The following is a 24489-nucleotide window of genomic DNA, read 5'->3' as shown; positions in this document are numbered from 1 at the left end:
TGTCGTTGTCTATGTTTGCAGATGAATATTCCATTGTTTACGCCAATTTTTTCAATGAAAAATTCCAAGTTTCCAGGGAGAACCATGTAACCTTGTCTAAGACTGGCCAAATGAACTACAATGATAAAAAGCCCATAAAAAAACATTCCTCCTGTTAAGATTAGTTCTCAAGCCTTTTCTGTACAGAATGGAGGGAGAGCAATCATAACTACTACACTAACCACAAGGGCCATACTAACACAATATTTGCAAACCAATTCTAGAGGACTTCCACCTCTTCTGCAGGTACAGTGATTCATTCCATACACATCCTATTTATTCCAAAATTCTATTTCACTTAAAATATCCCTTAAGCAGGCATGGCACTAGTGTTTTTTTAGGCACCCTTGAGATACTTTTATCAAATGTTATTATAATAAAAATTTTGAATTTCAGCACCCCGAGACGTTGAAGCCCCTATTCTCTGCTTACCAAGTTACCCTTAAGTAATATATATTAGTATTAGTAATGGCCGCATGGTGCAAGAAAGCCTATGCTTATGCTGCACCAGCAAAAAAAAAAAAAAAAAATCCGAACAAAACAATGATAAAAACAAAAAACAAAAAAAAATAAATAAATAATAATAATTAATAAAAAAAAAGTAAAATTAAACCTATCATCCCACGTGCCTCCCCTACCCGAAGGCACCATCCAGATGACCCTTGAATTTCCCCAAACTGTCGGCCTCTACCACCCATGAAGGCAACTTATTCCAGTAATTTATAACTCGCTGGCTAAAATAAAACTTCCTGCAGTCCAATCTAAACATTTCCCCCGTAACTTGAATTTATGTCCCCTAGTTCTAGCATCATTTATAATCTTGAAAATTTCGTCCTCATTCATTTTACTGATGCCTCTCAGAGCCTTAAACACCTCAATCAAATCTCCTCTAAGATGTCTAGTTTCCAAACTCTGCAACCCACATATTCGAAGTCTTTCTTCATAAGGACGCCCTTTTGCAGATCTCACCAGGCGAGTTACCCGTCTTTACACTCTTTCAAGAAGCTCGATGTCTTTCTTTAGGTGCGGTCTCCATACTTGAACACAGTATTCCAAGTGTGGTCTAACATACGCCTTATATAATGGGATTATCACGTCCCTATCTTGTGCAAGTCCATATCATCTCAAAGCTTGTTAAGCACCTATGCCAACTTTCAAATATCAGCATGCTATGCCAACTTTCAAAACTACTGTAGATATAAAAATGTCTGAAATTACTGTATATATAACTGCCCTACCATCAATATCCAGACACCACTCCATTGATAGTTGGTCACATCCTATCCAAGCACGATGTGTCAGACACAACCACAAATATGCTTGTAGGTTTTCGAGGAGACAGTACTACAATTGTGAATGCAAGTTTCTGACCTCAACGGAGTTAACAGACTTCTAACACAGAATGATAATTGGGTTCTACATAATCATTCGGTCTATACATGACATTTCAATGGCACCGAAATTCGCTAGGTCAATTATTGATGATATAATCTGCAAATGGAAGCACACTGGAGCTAAAAATGTCCAAAATGACCCGGGAAATCTCTGAAGCTGACAGAACATGATTGGAGAACCCTGCAAAGAATCATGTGCTTGGAATGCAGCTTGATGATGATGTTGTTGTAACACACAAAACGTTTGCAGTGAGACAATTGGAACACGTTGGTACCAGTACAGTGGGCAGAAATTTGCATGATTTGGGTTATTATGGTCATATAGCTATCCATACGCCACTAATCACCTCAGCTAATGCCAGACACCATCTGGCTTCATGCAAGGATCACTGTTTTTGGACTGTAGGCCAATGGAATGCTTTGGAGTGATGAGACTTGGTACATAGTTTACCAGTCTGATGGTTGTGACTGGATGCGATGGATGCCTGGAGGAAACTACCTTCTGGACGGTATTTTCAACAGTGAAATTTGGCCTGGGACCACTGATTGTTTTGGACAAAACCATGAATGCTGAGGTCTATCTAGATGTCCTGGACAGATGCATTACCATTATCTAGATGCATTACCTGTGTTATGGCAGCTGATACAGGAAAGCCCATACCTGTATCAGCTGGACAACACTCCATGTTATACTACTTGTGATGTGAAGGACTGGTTTGAGAATATGAGCATTTGGACTGATGGGCCCAGAGTCCTGACATTGATCCTATAGACAGCCTCTGAAATGAATTGGATCATCAGGCGCGCGCGCGTGTGTGTGTGTGTATTAGAAAAGACTGTCCAAAAAAAGCTAAACTGTTTTTTTTTTTTTTTTTTTTTTTTATGAATTGGAATATGTGTGTATCATGTAACAATAAAGTATTGTTTATTTAATGCGTATTTTGTACATAACTTACATTACTGCTTGCATACAGATTATTACAAAAACAGAGAGCCCATATATTGTTTTTATGTTTTAATACTGATTGATTGACCCTTGACAAAGTCATTGGAGGTATATAGCAATAAGAATTATTATATGCTAGGGAGCTCCACGACAACTTCACTTGTAAACCTCCCACTATTTTGAACCTCAACAAATTAACAGCAAATTTTGTATTTAGCAGGAGACAATCAAATAATATAAAAGATAAACTGAAAAAATAAAAATGTATATTAACCTATTTCCTATCCTATTGATAAACTGCTGAAACTTGTTATACATGATACTGCAAATAGTTTTGATCTCTGCAAGATCTTTGGCAACTGCAGTTTGAATTTTCATACTGGCTACAGTTCATTGAAACAGATGGAGTTCTACAGTAAACAGAGACTACAACAAGAACATTCATCATCATCAGCCATTTTCAATCCACTGCAGGACGAAGGCCTCTCCAGCAACTTTCCAATTCCTTCTGTTTTGTGCAATGGCCATCCATTTACTACAAGAACATTACAAGGCACCAATACAATAAACAAAACCACTCAGCATTAAATTTTCTAGTCAAAGGTAACACAATGTAACAAAACAAAAAACATTTTTTGTATTTAACTGTTCTTTATATGTATTTTTTGTGCTAAGACTGTGTTGGTTTCTTCCCTAGTGTAAACATTTTGGCAGCAGTTGAAGGTTTTATATTTTCATATACAGCAGGCCCCCATTATAATGTGGTTCGCTTTACGCTGATTCGCTATAATGCTGTTCTTATATTATAACCCATATCTGACTATAACGCTGTCACAGATCACTATAACGCTCTTTTACAGATTGCATTTTTGGCATATTTAAACGAAATCGTTTCATTTGATGGAGTCGATAGCTTGAAAATGAATAGCATAACAGCATTAAAACGTTTCCCACGCCGATTTGCGAAATTTTCTCGCACGCTAATTTAATTGCAGTACAGTGACTTGTTACGTAGTTCTGAGATCAACATTTTAAAAAAATTATCAAGTATACTGCTTGTAATATTTGCGTTATATGCATTTAGCCGAGTAGTGAGGAGCGAGAGTGCATCGCACGCGTTCCTTGAGTGGACGAGGGTTCAAGCCCGTGACTACTAAATACGATAAATATTTGTATTGACGATTTATTGTAAACTCTACTGACTTGATTGTCGTGCCGGAGTATAAACAGAAAATTTATTCATTTATCCAAAGTCCAGTCATCACTCAATACAGTATTAGACATCGTGCTTAATGGACAGTTTACTTGAACATTGTATCTTAATTAATGCAACCAACGCAGTTACATTTTAATAATGACCAATAGGAATGAAAAAGCAACGTCTGGGCGCAGTACGAAGACTATAAATGTAAGAAAAAGACTGAATTTGAAAATTAAATTAGACGTTTTGAAGCGAATCAATTCTGGTCAAAGACAAGCGGATGTGTGCCTTAATTTAGGACTTGCAAGTTTAACTGTAAGAACAATTATAAAAAAAATAAAGAATTAATTTTAGCAGCGGGAAAGATAGCTGTTTCACTGCAAGCAACTAGGGCTAGGCCGGCTATTAGGATTGAAATGGAAAGAAACTAATTTTATTGAAGATAATATCCAATGCAGAATTCAGTTAAGTTAAATATTATAAAAAAAAAAAAAAGAGAGAGAGATTAGCCAATACGATAATCTGAAGAAAACTCACCTAAAAAAAAAAAATGTGGAAGTGTTTAAAACTGGTAAGGGCTGGTTGAATAGATTTAAAATCCAGGGAGAAGCCGCTAGTGCAGATCAAGGAGCTGAAACTTTCAAAAAAGAACTTTTTAAAATTATTGAAGAGGGGTATTATGTGTTATACTTCTCAACAAGTTTTAACATAGATGAAACAGGACTTTTGTGGAAATGAATGTCTAAAAGAAGTTTCATATTGAAAGAAGAAAAAACATGCCAGGTTTCAAAGCGGCGAAGGATCGGTTGACTTTATTGTTGGGTGGTAACGCTGCGGGGAATTTAAAATTAATACCCCTTTTAATTTATTTGGAAGAGGGCCAAAGTTCAACCCAAAATCCACACATTTTTCATGATTAAATTCATCAATTAAATTAAATTGATTTAGATCAATTAAATTCATGATTTTAATTGGAATTTTAAGTTTACTTTTGATATGTAAGTAGTTGCCACATAATTATATACGATGTAATGCAGAATATTTTATATATACAAATATTTGAATATTAAATATTTTGACCGACATTTGTGCATCTTTTCACTACCGTTTATTATTGATTAGGAAATATCCTATGGCACCGACCGCAACTCACAAATACATATGTTACCTTATTGGAATGCGGCGCTCGCTTAGTGCGAATTCACTTAGCTCTGTTTTTCCGGAACGAATTATCAGCATTAAGCGGGGATCACCTGTATACTAAGTTGGCTTTGCATTAGCCACATTCTCTTATTTGTGGCTCAAAGTAAGGAGTAGCTAATATAAGATTGCAATTTGCACATGTGGCGATCAGTTTTTGAGTGTCTGCAAGGAAGAATGGGTTGGATAACATCAAGGTCTATCTTGGAGGCTTGAAGTGGTGAAACCCATGTTTAGTCTCTAGAGGAAAAAGTTTCCGGCACCCCCCTCCCCCCATACTTCTCCTTCAACCCATGCATGCACAGTACTAAGTACTATAGGTTTTGATACCTTTCGTGTTTGGGGTTTTCATATAAAAAAAAAAAATCTGACTTCGAACATGGAATCTGTGTGTGGGCAAGACATACAAACATCTTCACAACAGTTAACGTGGTTAAGTGCTCGTGTTCTGCGATGTCATGAGTCTACCACAACAGGTGGAACAACAGTTGAACAACCAGCCAGAGGTCACATCTGGGACAGCCATGTGTTCACACTCATGGTGAGCACAGTGTATCTCATCTAATAACATAACAGCGATGCAACACAGTGGCCTAGCTAACCACCTAGCACAATGTAGGAACAGCAAGACAGAACAGCATAAATATCTACATGGATGATTACGCACTGGATATTAGTTCAAGTAGACAATAGCAGTCAATAGCCATCACAGGTACCCATGCTCACTGCAAAACACATGAAACTACACTGATTGGATCACTAACATGTGAAAATCTGTCACCTGGTATAACAAATCCCTGTTTCATCTCTATTGTTCTGATGTGCATATCTGTGTGAGGAGAAAGCAACATAAGGCCATGGCACATGAATACCCCATTGATGTTTGACACACTGGAGACACTGGTAGTATGGTTTGTTATTTAGTGTCATGCCCTGAGTCCTCTGAGCACTGTTGATGTACACCTTGATTGGAATGGCTACCATTCTATCGTTGCTGACCAAGTACACCCCCTCATGATGACAGTGCATCTAGACAACTAAAGTTATCTATCGACAAGGTAAAGAGCCACACCACAAGGTCCAGCGGGTTGCAAACTGGTTTCGGGATAATGAAAATGAATTCTCTGTCCTTCCGTGGCCACCCAACTCACACAATCTCAACCCAATTGAGCATGTTTGGGAGCTACTGTAGAGGGATATTTGATGCTAGAACCACCAACCCAATGATGTGTGGGCATTACTGGACACACTGTGCAATGCATGGATAGCACTACCACAAGACAGCCTGCAACACCTTATCGAGTCCATATCAAGATGTCTACGGCTGTATTATCAGCAAAGGGTAGCCTCCATAAGGTATTAGGTTTGCTAATGCAAAGTCAACTCAGTGTACATTACATAAACTGTGAACACCAGTACTGTGATACATAAGAAACAGTAGTATTTGTATACAGAAAATTCTAAAATCCAGCACTTCACAATCCGGAATTATTTAAAAAATTCTGCATATTTTACAAAATAAAAAAAAAATAAAAAAAGCATTTTACAATTTGGATATATTAAGAAAGCAATCCAGCACACTTATCAACAAAAGAGTGCCAATTGCTTTCTTAATATTTCTTAATTTGTCTTTAAGAATCCATAAAAAAAAAAAAAAATTGTGACATTTCTTCCATACAGATGATGCAATGGCTTAAACTCACAGCAGAACAAACTTGCCTTTGCAACCAGTTACCTTTGTACTGCACTACTTTCAAACAGATAACCTCTCCAAAAGGTTGGTCACTTGTCGTTCCCTTTATACATATAAGCATAAAATGCTATTACAAGTGTCATGCTGCAAAACATATCTGCATTCAAAATGCATCCAACACTGTGCCATAATGCATGAGTGGTCAACCAACGAATACTATAAACGTAAAGACACCTGAAATTAATAACTACTCGATATAGTCACACTAATTGAATGCTTTGCTGTAATACTTCACTTTTGTTTATAGACTTGGCCCATAGTTTTATTTGTTTTTTTGCTTGTGTTGATACTAATTTATGTACATGAATAAAAACTTTATTTGTTTTTTGCTTGTGTTGATACTAGTTTATGTACATGAATAAACTTTTTACAAAATTTAAAAATTTTTCTGATTTATAGTTCAGCATAAAAGTGCTTTTAGTAATAGATTCCAAACTTTTAATTTTCAACCATTATATGTATGAATTTTTGAAATACAAGTTGGGATGTGTAAGAATGTTTGATTTTTTCAACATTCTGAAAACTAGGGCACACTGAATGAGTTCTCTCACATTTAGATAGCAACAAACACATTAAAAAAAAATACAGCCTCTTTCAGGACTAACTGGTCCCTCCTCAGATAACAGGTGGACTCTATTGACTAACACGCAGACAAAACAGTTGTAAAGAAGTTGTTCTATGCGATCTGCCATGCAGTAAATGAAATCAGTTTTCAAAGTTATAATATAACTAAAGCTATTGAAAATAATGCAGTACAAAGGCAAGTTTTCCCTGCTGTGAGATTTAATTCCACTGCATTATCCATACAGTTTAAATCTTTAAATCCTACTGGCTGCAAATGTAGACAAAAGGACACGATAATCATTATAAATGTTTACAAGACTTAAATATGTTCACTAGTTTGTGCTTGAAATTTATTGAGTTGTGCTACTCAACCATTAGATATAGCTCTCTAAAACCAGGAAAATATTAAAATCTGGCCCCTTTCTGAAAGTTTACTGTAATAAGGGGTGGTTTTTTTTTTTTTTTTTGCAGTTTGCTATGGGTACAAACAAAAGTGTGAGTTATACCAGACTCATTCTGCTATGTTTGTGAATATTATATGGGGTCTGAGGCAGCTGAAGCATAATATGTTCTGGCATCAAGTTTTGTAGTGCGTACTGGAATACACTCAGATGATCAAGACAAGTTATAAGCTCATTTCTACTGTGGTAATTGCAAGTAAACATTAGAGGAATGGTTTTTGATAATCATAGGCATATGCCTAATGCTATATTGTTTAATAAGTCTACAGATCTCCTACTGGTATTAAAGGCTTTTTGAATATATTGTAGTTGATGTACGGCAGAACCAGTACAAAAAAAAGTTCCCAACCTTAGCAGATTCTTTCAACAAAAGATAAAACCCATTATTGGGGGGGAAAAAACCCTTATACATCTGGTAGAACAGAGCCAGATGTCATAGGGAAATTGAGCATACAGTTGTATACGTAGACCTTTGCTGTAATGCAAAAAAAAAAAAAGTCGTCTTCTCCATACCATCATTTCTCATGTTTGCCATTCACTCGTGTATAGGAACGAGCCTCCTGCCATTCGAAATGTGTTGTGATGTGGATATTGTTGCTAGCATTCTACTACAGCAGTTTAACTCCTACTGCTTACACTACAGTAAATTTATAAAAAATGTGTCACTAGCTGAAATGTACATGGCAGGGTCCATCCTAGAGCTCACAGGGATCCAGGTGCAAGAATTAAATGTTGAAACTATCTGGCCCTCCTTGTTAGTAGTAGTAGTGGTAAGTGATGCAAGAAAGCAAGTGTATGAGCTTATACAGCATCAACCAAAAAATAAAATAAAATAATAAATTTACAAAACAATTCCCTCTAAATGTTTGTCCAGTTCCTCTTTAAATTTATTTAACCTATCAACTTCCACAACGACAGATGGAAGTTTGTTCCAGCAATTAACAACCCGCTGGCTGAAGGCAAATTTCTGCACTTCTATTCTACGTCTGTCTTTTCTTAATTTGAATTTATGCCCCCTTAGGTTTGTAATCTGAACAAGTGGAAGGATCCCATCACAATTCAGCGTGCTCAACCCATTCAAGGCCTTATACACCTCAATCAGATCACCTCCCAGGTGCCTAGTCTCCAGCCACTGCAATTTGCAGAACTTAATGCTCTCTTGGTAAGAGGATCCCTTCATTTCCCTCACCAATCTTGTTGCCCTTCTCTGTACATGCTCAAGCAAATCTACATCCTTCCTAAAATGAGGCCTCCAGACCTGTATGCAGTACTCGAGGCGTGGCCTGACCATTGCCTTATACAGAGGGACAATCACCTCCTTTTCCCTGCCAGCAACATTCCTGTCTATCATTGATAAAACTCCATTACCTGCCCTGGCAGCCTGTCTGCATTGCTCAGAAAACGTCATATCTGACTGCACAATTACTCCCAGGTCTTTTTCATTTTCTACCAACTTAAGTGTAGTACTACACACAGTTGGTACGTTTCTCTGGGGTTACTTCTACCCATATGCAGTACTTTTCATTTGTCAATGTTAAACTTCAGTTGCCACTTCTCAGCCCATCTGCCCAAATTTTCTAGATCCTGTTGCAGTAGCACACAGCCATTACTGTCATTAACAACCCTGCCAACCTTAGTATCATCTGCAAACTTTGACACTAAGCCTGATATACCTTCACCAATATCATTGATAAATATACAAAACAACAGTGGACCCAATACCGAACCCTGTGGGACTCCACTAATAACTCAGTCCACAAAGAGCAGCACCCATTGATTACCACCCTGTCTTCTCCCACTCAACCATCCTTTTATCCATTGTAGCAACTTACCCTTAATACCATTCTACTCCAATTTGTACAATAGTCTTCCATGCGCAACAGTGTCAAAAGCTTTCCTGAAATCCAAGTATATGATATCAAAATTATTTTTCATCCAGTTCCTTTGTAACCACATCATAATATCCAATCAAATTTGTCAGACAAGACTTTCCCTTAACAAACCCATGCTGTGTCTGAATTATTGCTGCAATCTTGTCTAGATGATCCTGCAATGCATCTTTAACCAGTGACTATTACTTTACCCAGAACAGAAGTTAAGCTAACTGGTCTGTAATTACTCGTGTCACCCTTTGATCCCCCTTTGTGAATTGGGGATACATTTGCACATCTCCAGTCCATGAGGACCTCTCTTCAGTCCAAGGATGCTCTCATAATTATGGCTAAGGGTTTGCTTAGTTCCTTTGCCACTTCCTTTAATATAACTAGATAGATGCCATCCACCCCAGGTGCCTTTCTTATGTTATAAAATCATTAATAACTTCTCATGTGTGAATGTAGATGTAAAATACTCATTGTTTGTTTGCTATCTGAGCAGGATCCTCAACAGTAGAATCATCTATATCAAGCAGACCAATCAGATTCATTCCCTTCCTTTTAGAGTTTATATAAGTAAAGGAATCCTTGCTTTACTTGCTTTCCTTAGCATCCTTTGCCAAAGATTTCTTGTAATCTGCCTTCGCTTGCCTAACCTCATTTGTGACTTGATTACAGACTAGCTTATATCTGCCACAGGCTTCTGTGTCGGCTGATAATTAAATGCATCCCATGCATTTTTCTTCTCTGCCACAAGTCTCATTAGTTCATTTGACAACCATTTAGGCCTAAACCTTGAAAAATTTCTTAGTAGGTATGAAAACTTTTAGTAGCTTCCACGATTAATTCTTTGAATGCTTAATTAATTAATTCATTCATTAATTAATTCTTCCCACTTAGAATTTGCTGTTAGTAACGTCATCAGTTGATCCCACTGTACAGAATTTAAAAACTGTCTGAGACCACTATAGTCACCTTTACAGAAGCAAAAACCCTTTCCTTTACCCCTGATGGTAATTATATCTTCAAGTAAATCCCACATCAGTTCACTATGATCACTGCCACCTAGTGGTTCCTTTATCTGCTTAGGACTGAGGGAGAGAGAAGAAATCTCATTTAGATTTGGGAATTTATGGAACCTTCCTTATTTGGAAATCGCCCCCCCCACCAACACCAAGGGCAGCCCTAGTAAGCATACCATCACTCAACCAAACCCACACCAGCTTGTTACACTATACTAGAACTTAATTCAGTAACTGAATTATGTTAAATGACCTATGAGTTATATAATATTTTTACTCTGAATGAGCTATAGAAGATATCCCTAAAGTTCAGCTAATACATCAGGAAACACCTATATAACAGCTAGAAAGATCAACACAAAGTTTCAATCTGCTGCCTAAGTTGAAGACTAGTGTTCATTTTGCCACTAGGTAGAGCTACAATCCTCAAGACTGCAAAATGGCAACCAGGCATGGGATGGCAGCTGTGTGTTAGCATTTCATGAAACAAAATCTGTCATGATGAAAGTGCAATAATACTTCTTTCATTGCATGGAAGAGATTATTGTCATTACTTTAGCAGTTGCAGTGGCAAATAATACAAGGTAGCAAAATTATGCAATATTAGCAAAAAAAAAAAAAAAAACACCCTGCCCACCTCATTTGTTTATCCCTTCTAATAATGTCTATTCTTCCTTAAATTTGTTCAACTTACCCACTTCCACAACACCATATAGCAGTCTGTTACAACAATCGATTACTCTCCAGATTAAGGCAAATTTTCATTCTATCCTGCAGCCATATTTTCCAATTATGTCCTTGTGTACTGACCAAAGAATACTCCATCACCATCATTAAGTTCACTCAATCCATGTAAAACTCTCAAACACTTCAAAAATAACCCCAGGGGCTCACATCTGGCGAGTATGAGCTTGGCACACCCAGGGTCCTGAGCTGGATATCATCATTCTTCTCTTTCTTGGTGATTTCCTTTTAAAGCACTGCAATTTGCAAAACTGAAGTCTTCTGTGGTAAGAGTACTGCGGAATCTTTTGTTTTCCTGAATAATCTGATTGCTCTTCTCTGAACCCATTACAAGAGATCCACATCTTTCTTAAAATGAGACTTTCAGACACGTACATAGTACACAAAATGTTGCCTAAACATTGCCTTATACAATGAGATGATCACTTCCTTATCCCTGCTGGTAAAATTCCCGTATATCACTGACAGAACCCCATGAGCTGTACTAGCAGCCCATCTGCACTACTCAGAGAACTTCATGTCATCTATAGAATTACCACTCTTCTCTTTTTTTCTCTACTACCTTACATTTACCATAATAAACTTCAATTGCATTTCTCAGCCTAATTTTTCTAGATCTTGATGCAGTAATATATCTTGATCCCCGTTACCACCCTTTGTATCATATGCAAATTTAGACAATAAGCTTGATATGCCTTCATCGAAATTGTTAACAAATATAAACAGCGAGGGGACCTGCACTGCACTCTGAGGGACGCTACTAGAAACATTTTCCAAGAAGAATCTGCCACTCAACCATCCATTTAACCAGGGTTATCAGACATCCTTGTTTCTGAGGTCGTCTTAGTTTTTAAGGGCATCCTCACTGATTTTACACTTGCGTCCTAGTTTGTAATTTAAAAAGATCATCTCATCATAAAATGAATTTTCATTAATTATTCTGGGCTAGTTGCATTAAGTGGTGTATTATCACAAAATTATCAAAGTGGACTGTATCATTATCATTCGTACAATTGAAAATCAGGCTAGTGGGAGCCAGACGTGTTCAAAGCCGTTAAGTGGATTTTCTTATTTATTGATTTGAAATTATTGTTTTTCTAAAACTTTTGATTTAAATTTACTAGTACAGCATTATTTTGTGATTTTCTGATTAATCTGATATATTTATTCTTTACTCAGCCTTGTAATTGCAGAAAAGTATTGGTAAGGGTATCAAATCCACGTGTTACAAGTTGCAGCTCCGCTGAACAAGAAGTTATTTAGCCATATTTAGCCGCTTTATTGACCAATTGTTACATCAAATTATTTTCTATAAGTACCTTATAGAACTAGTCAGGATCGTTAGTTTATTCTGAACTGAGACAGCGAGATTTGGAAGTTAATTAATACTTAAGTGTCCGTAGATTTACCGTTCGTATCTTGCCGCCTTTGTTATACGATATGTTATATCCCGAACTAGATAGCATTAGTAAGTATAGTATATAATATAGTCAATTAATCAGTAAAATCTATTAATTTTGTTAAACTTTGTTGTCAATTAAATTGTACTTTTAACTAAATACATATAACGACTTAGATTACAAAAGTAACATAATTAATACATAACTTGATACGGAAGTTATATAAACGGAACTCGTAGAAAATACTTTATACTGAAAAATATATGTAGCGTTATAACTGTGTTGGGATACAAGTTTAGGGTCATACTTTTGTACTGAAATTGAAATTTTATTAAAATTAAATCAAAATCATGACTCAGACCAGAGCAGCAAAGCAAAAGGCTCAAGGGTGAGTGCTGTGGCTCAGAGGAGAACTGACGGGGGCAATTTCCCTCTGAATCACAGCCTTTTAAAATGCACTGCTTGCATGATGTTTGTGGAGTAATTGGGTACGGGACATGATATTGCCATGGGGGATGTCTGTGTGTGTGCGCGCGATGCAAGGAGTGTAACGAATATCTGCAATAAGGCCTCTAAGGTTGGGATTATTCATACTACAAATTTAGACACATACACCAACCGTTTATAACTGATTGAATAATGAAATAAAATAAAATAAAATGAAATGATAAAAAAGGCTGTAAAATAATATTTACAAAAAAAAACTTTTAATTATTTACAATAAACTAAACTATAACAAAAATAAAATAAATAAAATAAGTTAAAATGCATTAAAATATAAAAGCGATAAAAAGACGATGAAAACACTATTAGAGCTTTCGGAGGTGTCTACCTCCTTCCTCAGTAATAGTGAGACTTCAGCGACACATCCTTAAATACCAGGTTCACGGTACACGTGGATGACCAGGCGCATACTCAGCATTCCTTTCACTTGTACCAGAACTGGAAGTGGTCTGGGGACGTGGAAAACTAAAACGCTTATCTCTGGCCAAAACCACCGCCTCAAAAAGGGGATGAAGCCTAACTCCCCTGTCTCTATTCATACTATTGTTGCCAGAGGATCCAATCCACAGACTTTCCAGCCACTTGCGGTCCCAGAATCTATGCGCCCGGTCATTATTTTACAGCCTTTTTTATCATTTCATTTTATTTTATTTCATTATTCAATCAGTTATAAACGGTTGGTGTATGTGACTAAATTTGTAGAGTGTAACGAAATCAGGCGACAACTCAGCATTGTTATGGGACTATATGAGAGCTTGAAGGACAGGGTGTATGCCCTCGAAGGATCTAAATTGAGGGGCCCATCAAGCTCTCAGCTGCCCACATCAACGCCAGATCTTGCACTTGGTCATGCAACACAGCAGCAACCCCCAAGGCAGAAGGTGCTGGTCCCACAGGAACTAGTAGTTGTTGGTGACTACTGTCAGGGAAATGGGGAACATGCTTTGTAAAAAGATAGGGGAACAGGACCAGGGTATGTCTGCCAGGGGCAAAGGTTGATGACGTTGTAGAGCGGATATCATCTTTTAAGGGCAGAAAAGGTGATATAGTTGTACACGTTGGCACTAATGATATTAAGAGTAGAAGACTGGCAGAATTACCTAAAAAGTACAGGTCACTGTTGAAAAAAAAAAGCCATGAATTAGGGTGGAATTTGAAAGTGTCTGCAATTCTGCCCAGACACGATAGGAGGGAGTATATGATGAGAGCCTTGTCGATCAATTCGGACCTGGAAAGATTGTGCAAGGCTCAATAAGGAGAGACTGCTTCTACAGAGATGGGATACACTTAAATAGAAAGGGTGCAAGAATATTTGCTGATGCTATCGAGGAAGTGTTAGGTGGTTCGGAAAACTGCTAGCTTGGGGGTGGGGATACAAGGACTAATAGATTAACAGTAGCCACTGGTAGAGGTGAAAGTGATTCTTGCACTGCTTCTATTGAAATGAGCAGAAGCCTGGAAAACAAGATACAGGATGTTTCAGAGACTGATGGGAGTCATTGCGGTACAAGTAAACACATAGGCTGTTTTAGGGTAGCTAAGAATAGGAACAGGTGCATGTATAATTGCGTGTACGCCAATGCTAGGAGTTTGGTAAATAAATTTGATGAATTTGAGGTATTGCTCAAAGCATAAAAGACGGATATTGTTGGGATATCAGAGATGTGGTGTCACACATATATAAGGAAGGCAGAACTGAAATTTGGGGAGAACATCTACAGAAAGGATAGATAGGATAGGAAGGGAGGAGGGATTATGCTATTAGTTAAGAAACACATAAAATCCAAGGAAGTGAAGCCAGTCGACATCGCTGGACAGTGCAGTGTCGAGTCAGTTTGGTGTTGAGTCATAAGCATTGGGAGATCAAAATTGAGAGTAGGAGTGTGCTATAGGCCTAATGACTCTGATGAGTGTAATAAGAAAATGTACAGGGAAATAGAGTGGGCCAGTAAATCAGAGAGTCTTATAATAAGGGATTTTAATTTCCCAGATATTGACTGGAATTTGTCAGTTGGTCACTGACACACTAGCAAGGCTTTTGTGGATTTATTGGATGATTGTCTTCTACAGCAGCATGTTCGGGAGGCAACTAGAGGGAGTAATATACTTGATTTGATTATCAGTAATGATTCTTCATGCATTAAGAATCTGCAGATAAAGGAAACACTAGGTGGCAGTGATCACAGTGTGCTGAAGTGTGATTTACTCAAAGAGGTAACTTCCATCAGGGGTAAAGGGAAGGGTTACTGCTTTCGTAAAGGCAACTACGATGGTCAGAGACAGTATTTAAATTCTATACGGTGGGACCAACTGATGATGCTACCAACAGCAAATTGAAAATGGGAAGCATTCAAAGAACTTATCTTGGAAGCTACTAGGCTTTACATACCAACTAAGAAATATTTTTCAAGGTTTAGGCCTAAATGGATGTCAGATGAACTAATGAGACACATGGCAGAGAAGAAAAAATGCATGGTATACATATAAATTAACACGTGACACAGAATCTTATGATAGATATAAGCTGGTCTGTAACCAAGTCACAAAGGAAGTTAGGCAGGCAAAGGCAGATTATGAGAAATCTTTGGCAAAGGATGCAAAGAACAACAGCAAAGAGTTCTTTACTTTTGTAAACTCTAGAAGGAAGGGGTTGAATCAGATTGGTCCACTTGATATCGATGGTTCAACTGTTGATGATCCTGCTCAGGTAGCTAACAAACTAAATGAATATTTTGCATCAACATTCACACATGAGGAGTTATTCAGAGAGGGGAATGCCAGAGGCGTATTTAACTCTGGCAGTAAGCTAGATAATCTTGTAATAACTGAGAGTAAAGTGGAGGAGAAATTGTTGAAGATAAACATAAGAAAGGCACCTGGGGCAGATGGGATCTATCCAGTTATATATTTAAGGAGGCAGCAAAGGAAGTAAGCACAGCCTTAGCCATAATTATGAGGGCTTCCTTGGACTCAGGAAAGGTACCCATAGGCTGGAGATATGCAAATGTGACCCCAATTCCCAAAGGAGGATCAAAGGCTGACACAAGTAATTATATACCTGTGAGTTTAACTTCTGTTCCAGGAAAATTAATAGAGGCACTGGTTAAAGAAGCACTGCAGGATCATCTAGACAAGACTTAAGTTATAGCTCGGACACAGCATGGTTTTTCTTAAGGGAAAGTCTTGCCTGACCAATTTGATTGGATACTATGATGCAGTCACAAAAGAGCTGGATGCAGGAAATAACTTTGATATTATATACTTGGATCTTAAAAAGGTTTTTGATACTGTTGCACATGGAAGACTGCTGCACAAATTGGAGCAGTGGCATTGGAGACAAATTGCTGCTATGGATAAAGGGATGGTTGAGGGGGAGAAGACAGAGTGGACACTGCTCATTGTGGACTAATGTTATTAGTGGAGTCCCTCAGGGTTCAGTGTTGGGTCCATTATTGTTTTCTGTATTTATAAATAATATTGATGATGGTATATCAAGCTTAATGTCCAAGTTTGCATACGATACAAAGTTTGGCAGGGTTGTTAAGGACAGTACTGATGCTATGCTGCTGCAACAGGATCTGGAAAGGTTGAGCAGATGGGCAATTGAAGTTTAACATTGACAAATGTAAAGTACTACATATAGGAAACAGCAACCCCAGAGCAACGTATCAACTCTGTGGTACTATACTGCCAGTGATAGAGAATGAAAAGGACCTGGGGGTAATTGTGCAGGCAGATATGAAGTTCTCTGAGCAGTGCAGACGGACTGCAAGAGTAGCTCATGGTGTCTTGTCAATGATATACATGAATTTTTCTAGCAGGGATAAGGAGGTGATTATATAAGGTCAGGCCACACCTTAAGTACTGTATACAGGTCTGGAGGCCTCATTTCAAGAAGGATGTAGAGCTGCTGGAATGAGTACAGAGAAGGGCAACAAGATTAGTGAATGGAACAAAGGGTTACTCTTACAAAGAAAGGCTTAAGTATTGCAAATTACAGTGTCTGGAGACTAGGCACCGGCGAGGTGATCTGATAGAGGTGTATAAAGCATTGAATGGTTTGAGCATGCTCAATCTGATGGGATTCTTCCTCAGAATAATTACCTAAGAGGGTATAAATTCAAATTGAGGAAAGACAGATGTAGGACAGATGTGCGGAAATTTGCCTTTAGCCAGCGGGTAGTTGGTTGGTGGAACAGACTTCCATCCCTTTTTGTGGAAGTTGATAGCCTAAATAAATTTAAGGCTCAGCTGGACAGGTATTTCAAAAGAATGGAGGGATGAAGTGGAAGTATTTTTTTAATTTTTTGGCTGATGCTGCATAAGCTTGCTTTCTTGCATCATATGCCTCTACTAATGCTAAATCAATGATAGTAGACCAATTTATGAATATTAAGGAATTTGTTTCTGAGAAATAGAAAGATGATAATTGTGAAAACTTATTATCCCACAGAAAGTGGGCTGAATATTTAATCAATGCAAGGTTCTGAGATTTTAAAAATTGCTCATATGCATTTTCTATTTTTGCCCACATTGGAACCTATACATGTATTTTCATTAATTAGTAATCAATGAAGCAATATTAGAAATAAAATGGAAACAAATACTGTGATTGTTGCAATAGGGTTTTAAGAGGATCAGCAACTAAGGCCATATTGCTCCATATATACTGTCTGTAAATTGCATGTGTTCTCCAGTTGATTTTGTTTGCTGCATGAAAAACCTGAGTTTCTGGGGAAAAAAACAATGTACCCTTTCCCAAGACTGCTTAACTCAGTCACATTGTGAAAAAGGCCCATAAAAATTCCCCATGTCATCAACAGGATTCTAACTCAGATCTTTTCCACCCAGTGTGGGGAGGACAGCAATTCTACCAACTGTGCAACCCACAAGGGCCAAATACTGTTAATAGTATTTTGTTGGTTACTTATAATTTTGAAAATGGATTGTAAAATATGAAACATTTTATAATTACTTTCTTTGTAATCCAAACTTAATAAAAATGATTGGCAATAACGATAAATATTTATTGTAATTTTTTAATAATAAATATAATTTCTAAACTGTCCATATTTTTAAAACTAAAAAATGTCCTAGTTTTTCCTATTTTGTCCTAGCCTTTGAATTCTATATCTGGTAACCCCCACATTTAACAATACCAGTAACTTGCTCCTGATGTCACACTGCTCCAATTTGTACAGCAGTCTTTTGTAAGGAATAGTGTCAAAAGCTTTACTAAAATCTAAATGTGCTATGTCAAAACTGTTTGCATTCAGTTGCTTTATTACTATGTCATAATAGCTAATCAGATTGGTCAGATAGGACCTCCCTCTCCCTTAAAAAACTTGTTGCGATTTCCGTTTAATTCCATTTCTGTTAAGGTGATCCTGCAGTACTTCTTTAACCACTGACTCCATTTTCCCTTGAAAATAAGTCAAACTTACAGGCGTATAGCTTTCATGTTGCCCTTTGTGAATAGAAGAGATATTTCCACACCTCCAATCTATAGGAACCTCCCCTGAATGCAAGAATACTCTCACAAGCCTCAGGTGCCTTATTTACTTTTAGATTGCTCAAGAGTAACCCACCCAATACTGGTAGGTACAACCACTTTGTAAACATTGGTTGTGTCTGTAAAGGAAAAAGTACCAGCAGATCTTCAATCAAAGAACATGTTGAAAATGTTAGCCAGTAATTTTTGCACAGTCTGCTGTATTCTTTGTGGCGACCTAGCCAGCTTAACCTACCTAAAACAACTATTTGGCAAAGTTATTCTAAAATGACTTCATCTCCACATGGACATATCAGTTTCAGGTTGTGGAGCAAATGAAATCAACAGACATAGAACAGCATGACCTTTGTTCAGGACTGCTCAAAAAACTGACTAATGATATGATTATGAATAAACTGACCTTCAGTGATGATGTAATATTTCATCCATCAGGATGAATGAATTGGCACAATTTGCTGGTATAGAAAAGCAAAAAAACTTATTGGTTAATCAAAAGTGAAAGGGACAATTACACAGTACATATCTTTGCAGCAATATCAAAAATATATATATATATATATATATATATATATATATATATATATATATATATATATATATTAACTGTCCTTAGCAAAAACAACAAGAATCTACTATCTCAACACAGTGTTAGTTAATCCCAAAGCTAAAAGATGACATACCAAATAAAATTTATTCACAAGAGTGATCCCCACTGCACTTCAACAGTGAAGCAAGTTTATACATGGATGAATTTCCCGATCAATGGATTGGAACTGGAGATCCAACAGAATGACAAACTTCGATATCACCAAATCTCATGACTGAATTGTTTTCTTTGGGAAGAGGGGGAGGGGTAAAGATTCTTATTTCTCTATTGCCAGAAACACTGAAAACACTCAAGACGCGTAAATCACAGGAGTGTGAAAAAATTAGCCAGAATATTCTCTAAAAAGTGTGGCAGGAGACTGAACATCTGGTACTTGCATTGATGTTTAAATTTTTTATACTTTTTTCAGTTGGCGTTCATATGATTCATATTTCTTAACTGTACTTTAAACGGCTTCTGAATGATAAAAGATTAAAACTATAAAGATCTTTTATAGAAACTATATAAGCGATTTTCTAAAATTGTAACAACCGATGTAAACTGGTTGAGGGACACCATGGGTTAAGAATTCTATATTCATATCTAAAAAAGTGGATGCCAGTCAACCTAATGAAACTTTTTTTTAAGGTTAAATTAAAAAGCTCCAATAGTATTTTTTAATAACAAACGAGAAATCATCTCCTTTAAGCACTTTAGACTGTTTTTATATGGACACAGCAGCTAATTCTTCATGTTTAATCATACTGTCAGTGTTTTTTTTTTTTTTATGTTTAACATACACTAACAATTCTACAATACCCGAAACCTAAATAAGTCACTATGCCGTGCCTTCAAGGCCAGATCGGACACTGCCACGTCTACTATTCACGTATTCAACCCGTGGTCAGAATAGACAACGTCCGCACAACGTCGATCACCTATTTCACAAGTGCCAAAGGCTATGATATAGTTTGTTTCTTCGTACCAACAAAATATACTTCTTTTCTAGGTATACTTCTTTTCTGGGTAGTGCAGGGGAATAATAAAAAAAAGTTCTGAAGGGAAAAAGAAAGTGCTGACATTCAGGTCACTCACAACAGAAGTTAGATATTAATTTAAAGTGAAACAGCTGAATATGACATGTCATGGATTTATAAATTTTTCACCCGCTCCCGTTCAAAAAAGAAAATGTTTTCCACATTTATATATATATATATATATATATATATATATATATATATATATATATATACACACACTGAAAATTTCTATAAAATTACATCCATAGTTGTGTCCGGGAGTACTTTTAACTTTTAAAACACTATACTAAATGGATTAAAAAATTTTAATCGTCTGTCCAAATATATAAATAAATAAATAATAAAAATGTTTTATAAAGTAAAAAAGTTAACATGAAACTATAAGATTATTCGAAAGTCCACAAAAACATGAAACAAATTAAATTAAGCATTATCTGCTTAATTTAATTTAAATTTGTATATGTTTTACTCCTGAAGAAAAAACACAGCTGTCAAATTACGGGGCTATGCCTACGAAAAGAATATGAAACGAAAAACTTTACGAAAAGAATTGAAAAACGAAACTAGACCACTTACTTAACTTTCGACTACTTATGTGTGAATTAAGATATTTTTCCGACCAAGTTACAACACGCGCCGCACTCTGTACCAGATAGCGAAACGAGATTCCAAAACCCCGAGTGCAGACACCGCGAAAGCTTGCTGAACATCAACGACAGAGTTCCACTTTATCTGAAGCTCATTGGATATGGGATAATCACATGGACATTAAAGTATAACCATAACCGCCACGTCATATATCACAAGCTATAGGATATTTACCAAAAAAAAAAAAAAAAACACACACACACACGCGGGATGATAGCAACGTGATGATACCAGTTAGCCATACACACGTACTGTCCAGAAAATTCCAATCGTGGTGGTGGAACGGGTGGCAGACGATTAACACATGGCTAAGGGACTACAGCAGAAGTCTATTACTGCAGGGCAGGCACGGCCTCTCACAAGGAGTGCGCTACAACAACAATCAGCGATGTGTGATGAATTTCATTACAACGATAGGGCCGGCAGAAGAATATTTGATATTAATCAGAAGGTACATTAGGGCAACCCCAAGATCGAAATCGAAAATTTGACGGAACTTCACGAAAATCAGAGCAGGAGTAGGTTTACTCATATAGATGATATTATATCGGGGCGGGATCCAGAACGGCGTTCAGGCAAACATTTCGGGTTCTGTGATGCTGCGTAAATCTAATTTTCAACAATACACTGAATAATAAAAACATTCAACAAATAACAAAATCAGAATATTTCTCTTTCGAAAAAATATATACATATACATTAGTACAAATGAAAAAACTTGTACACCCACCTAAAAGTTTGGAACGACTGAGTATGTTATTGTAGTACGGTTTACAGGAGAATCAGCAACTAAAGCCATATTGCTCACTGTATATTGTTTGTAATTTTCATGTGTTCTGAGGTAGATTTTCTGTTTCCTGGAAGAAAAACTCAAGTTTCCAGGTAAAAAACCACGCTACTCTCGCCTGAGACTGACTAACTGATCCACGTTGTGAAAAAGGCCCAAAAAAGTTCCTACCGCAATCGACGGGACACGAACGCGGGTCTTTTCCACCCGGTGTGGGGAGGACAACGATCCTACCAAGTGTGACCCACGAGGGCAACTGAGAATGACTACAGTTTTCACTCTTGCTTTTTTTAAGGAGTCCTTATGTGCTGTAATGTAATAACTTGATCGTATGTATAGCTTAGCTTAATAAGAGTGAGTGCTGAAAATTAAGCTACAGTTTTCATTAATTTTTTTTGATATTAGCTATGATAATGTAAGATTTAATATAAAAAAACAACACACTACAAAGCATTTTAAGATTGTTTATTTAAAAATTTACATTAAAATATTTAAATAATAATATTAATTATTTCAATCTGAATTTTCATCAAAATACCATCCATGAGATTTTATCACTGCTTTGCATAGATAGTTGTAGGAGGGTTTTAGGAGCAAAAGCGATTAAGACCATATTGCTCCATGTATATTTGTAAATTGCGTGTGTTCTGAGGTCGATTTTCTGTTTGCTGAACGAAAAACCTGAGTTTCCAAGAGAAAGGACCATGCTGCACTCGCCAGAGACCGACTAAATTAACCCCAGGGGTTCACATCTGGGCTCACATTTGGCATGCCCAGCGTCCTCAGCTGACTATTATCATTCTTCCCTTTCTTGGTGATTCTCTCTCTCTCTCTCTCTCTCTCTCTCTCTCTCTCTCTCTCTCTCTCAGATCTTTTTTTTTTTTTTTTTTTTGTCCCGTGCAGCATAAGCCTCAGACTTCCTTGCACCATACGGCTAATAATAATAACTCAGCCACATTGTGAAAAAAGCCCGAAAAATTCCTCATGTCATCGACGAGACACGAACTCAAATCTTTTCCCCACGGTGTAGGGAAGGATGCAATTCTATGAAGTCTGCTTTTAAAATTTATCGCCGGAATGCCAGTCTGTGGCCCACAAGGGCCACAGACTGGCATTCCGGCGATAAATTTTATGATAGTGTCTTGACTAACATTATTCCAAGCGATCTGCAATTTTACCCACAAATTTTGTGAATATGTTCTTGTTTACACTTCAGAATGACCACCAGGTCAGAGGAGTTTACAAGAATCATCGATACAAACGTTGATCGTATTTAGTAGTCAGGCTTGAATCCCGGTCCACTCAAAGAGCGGTCGCTACTACACTCATGCTCCTGACCACTCGGTTACATTAGACTTACTTCACGGACTTCACAGTGTAGATGATCTCATAAAACTTCTATTGGTTTTAAGTCAGGCGGTTGGGGCAGCTATAAAATAATTTTCAATACCTTCCCTGATGTTCAGTTGGTAGAAAATTCTAGTACGGCTTAGAGCTGTTGCTTCGAGCCTTTACCTTGTTATAATATAAAATTTCTTCCATAAAGTCGAAACAGAGTATACTGCATTATGTTTTATGGCTTTCTTTTCTTAAATTTCTTTCAATTCTGAAGATGTCACTTACTCCTGGAAAACAGCAACTTCAGATAACAATGTAACCACCACCACCGTCAATTTTTCTTTAATTGATCGTCTCACATAAACTCTATGATTTGAACTAAAATTTTCAAATTTGAATCCATTAGTCCACAGTTCGTTCTTCAATGTTGATGGCTCTTAGCATAAGCTAATCGTTTCTTTCGATTTCCGGCTTTGATAAAGGTTTTGGGACTGCAACATAACCATAAAGTCCTGATTGTTTAAAATGAAGTTATATGGATGTAGCCAAGGGAGTTTCTTTGTTTCAAATTTATAACAATGGTTCGTTTCTCTGTCTGTAGGAGGTGGGGAAACCTATGTAATCGAGTTGTGCCCAACCGTCTGCCGACGAAGGGCGATAGCAGAGGGCTTGGCACATATAGGGGCCCCAGATGAAATTTTTCAAGTCACTTTATCATACAAAATGTCCAGCATATCATTTAGACTGGATATTTGAGGAATCAATGAGTACTTAAGCACAATTCTTAAACGAAAAGCTGAAAGAACACTAAAAGATTATGCTTAGCCCTGCAACAGCCATGAACAAGAGGGGCGAACATAAAAAGCATTAAACAAAAATCTGCTTACAAATCGAACTATTAAATAACAAATATATATACTAAAGTTAACTAAAGTAGGGACACATAATATCACATGATCATATATAAAAAGAATGGACAAAGATTCTGTTAATCAAGTTGAAAGCTATTTATGCCTTTATGCAAAAAAAAATTGTTGGAAAATTCCGTCTGAATTTTTTTTTTATTAGTAATTGAACTGATTAAATTAAGGTTAAAAGTATCTTTAATAAAGTTTAAAGGAAAGTTGTTCAACTTAAGGAAAGTTTAATTCTAACTGATCTGGAGGGAATTTTCCATCCTATAAAGGTCCACTGTTCTGCGTAATACACACTATTGCCCTACCATTAATATCCAAACATCTCTCAGTTGACAATTAATCATGTCTTTCCCAACCACCACTTATCAGACACATAAGCGTTTGAGTACACAGTACAAGTTTGCAAAAGCAAGATGCCGCGATCGATGTAGTTATTATTATTATTAGCGATATGGTGCAACAAAAAAAAATTCCCGCGTTATACTGAGAGAGAGTGGGGGGAATCACTAAGAAAGAGAAGAATGATGATATCCAGCTCAGGACACTGGGTGTGCCAAGC

At 37.0% G+C, this 24489-nt stretch overlaps 1 protein-coding gene across 5 annotated transcripts in view; it reads right to left on the bottom strand.

Annotated features, from left to right (window-relative positions):
• LOC150088570 (uncharacterized) overlaps positions 1 to 20995 on the bottom strand; it is a 453076-nt gene extending 432081 nt beyond the window's left edge. For all 5 annotated transcript variants that reach the window (XR_016546740.1, XM_090369575.1, XM_090369576.1 and 2 more), the window contains exon 1: positions 20817 to 20995. The gene's annotated coding sequence lies outside the window, so the exon portion shown is untranslated. The remainder of the gene's footprint in view (positions 1 to 20816) is intronic.
• Between the last annotated feature and the right edge of the window lie 3494 nt (positions 20996 to 24489).

The sequence above is a fragment of the Mastigoproctus giganteus genome, chromosome 3 (assembly GCF_048544385.1).
Source record: "Mastigoproctus giganteus isolate SK-2022 chromosome 3, ASM4854438v1, whole genome shotgun sequence".
Taxonomy (NCBI): Eukaryota; Metazoa; Arthropoda; class Arachnida; order Uropygi; family Thelyphonidae; genus Mastigoproctus; species Mastigoproctus giganteus.
Note: the sequence above shows the minus strand (reverse complement) of the source record. Positions and strands in the feature narration are given on the sequence as shown.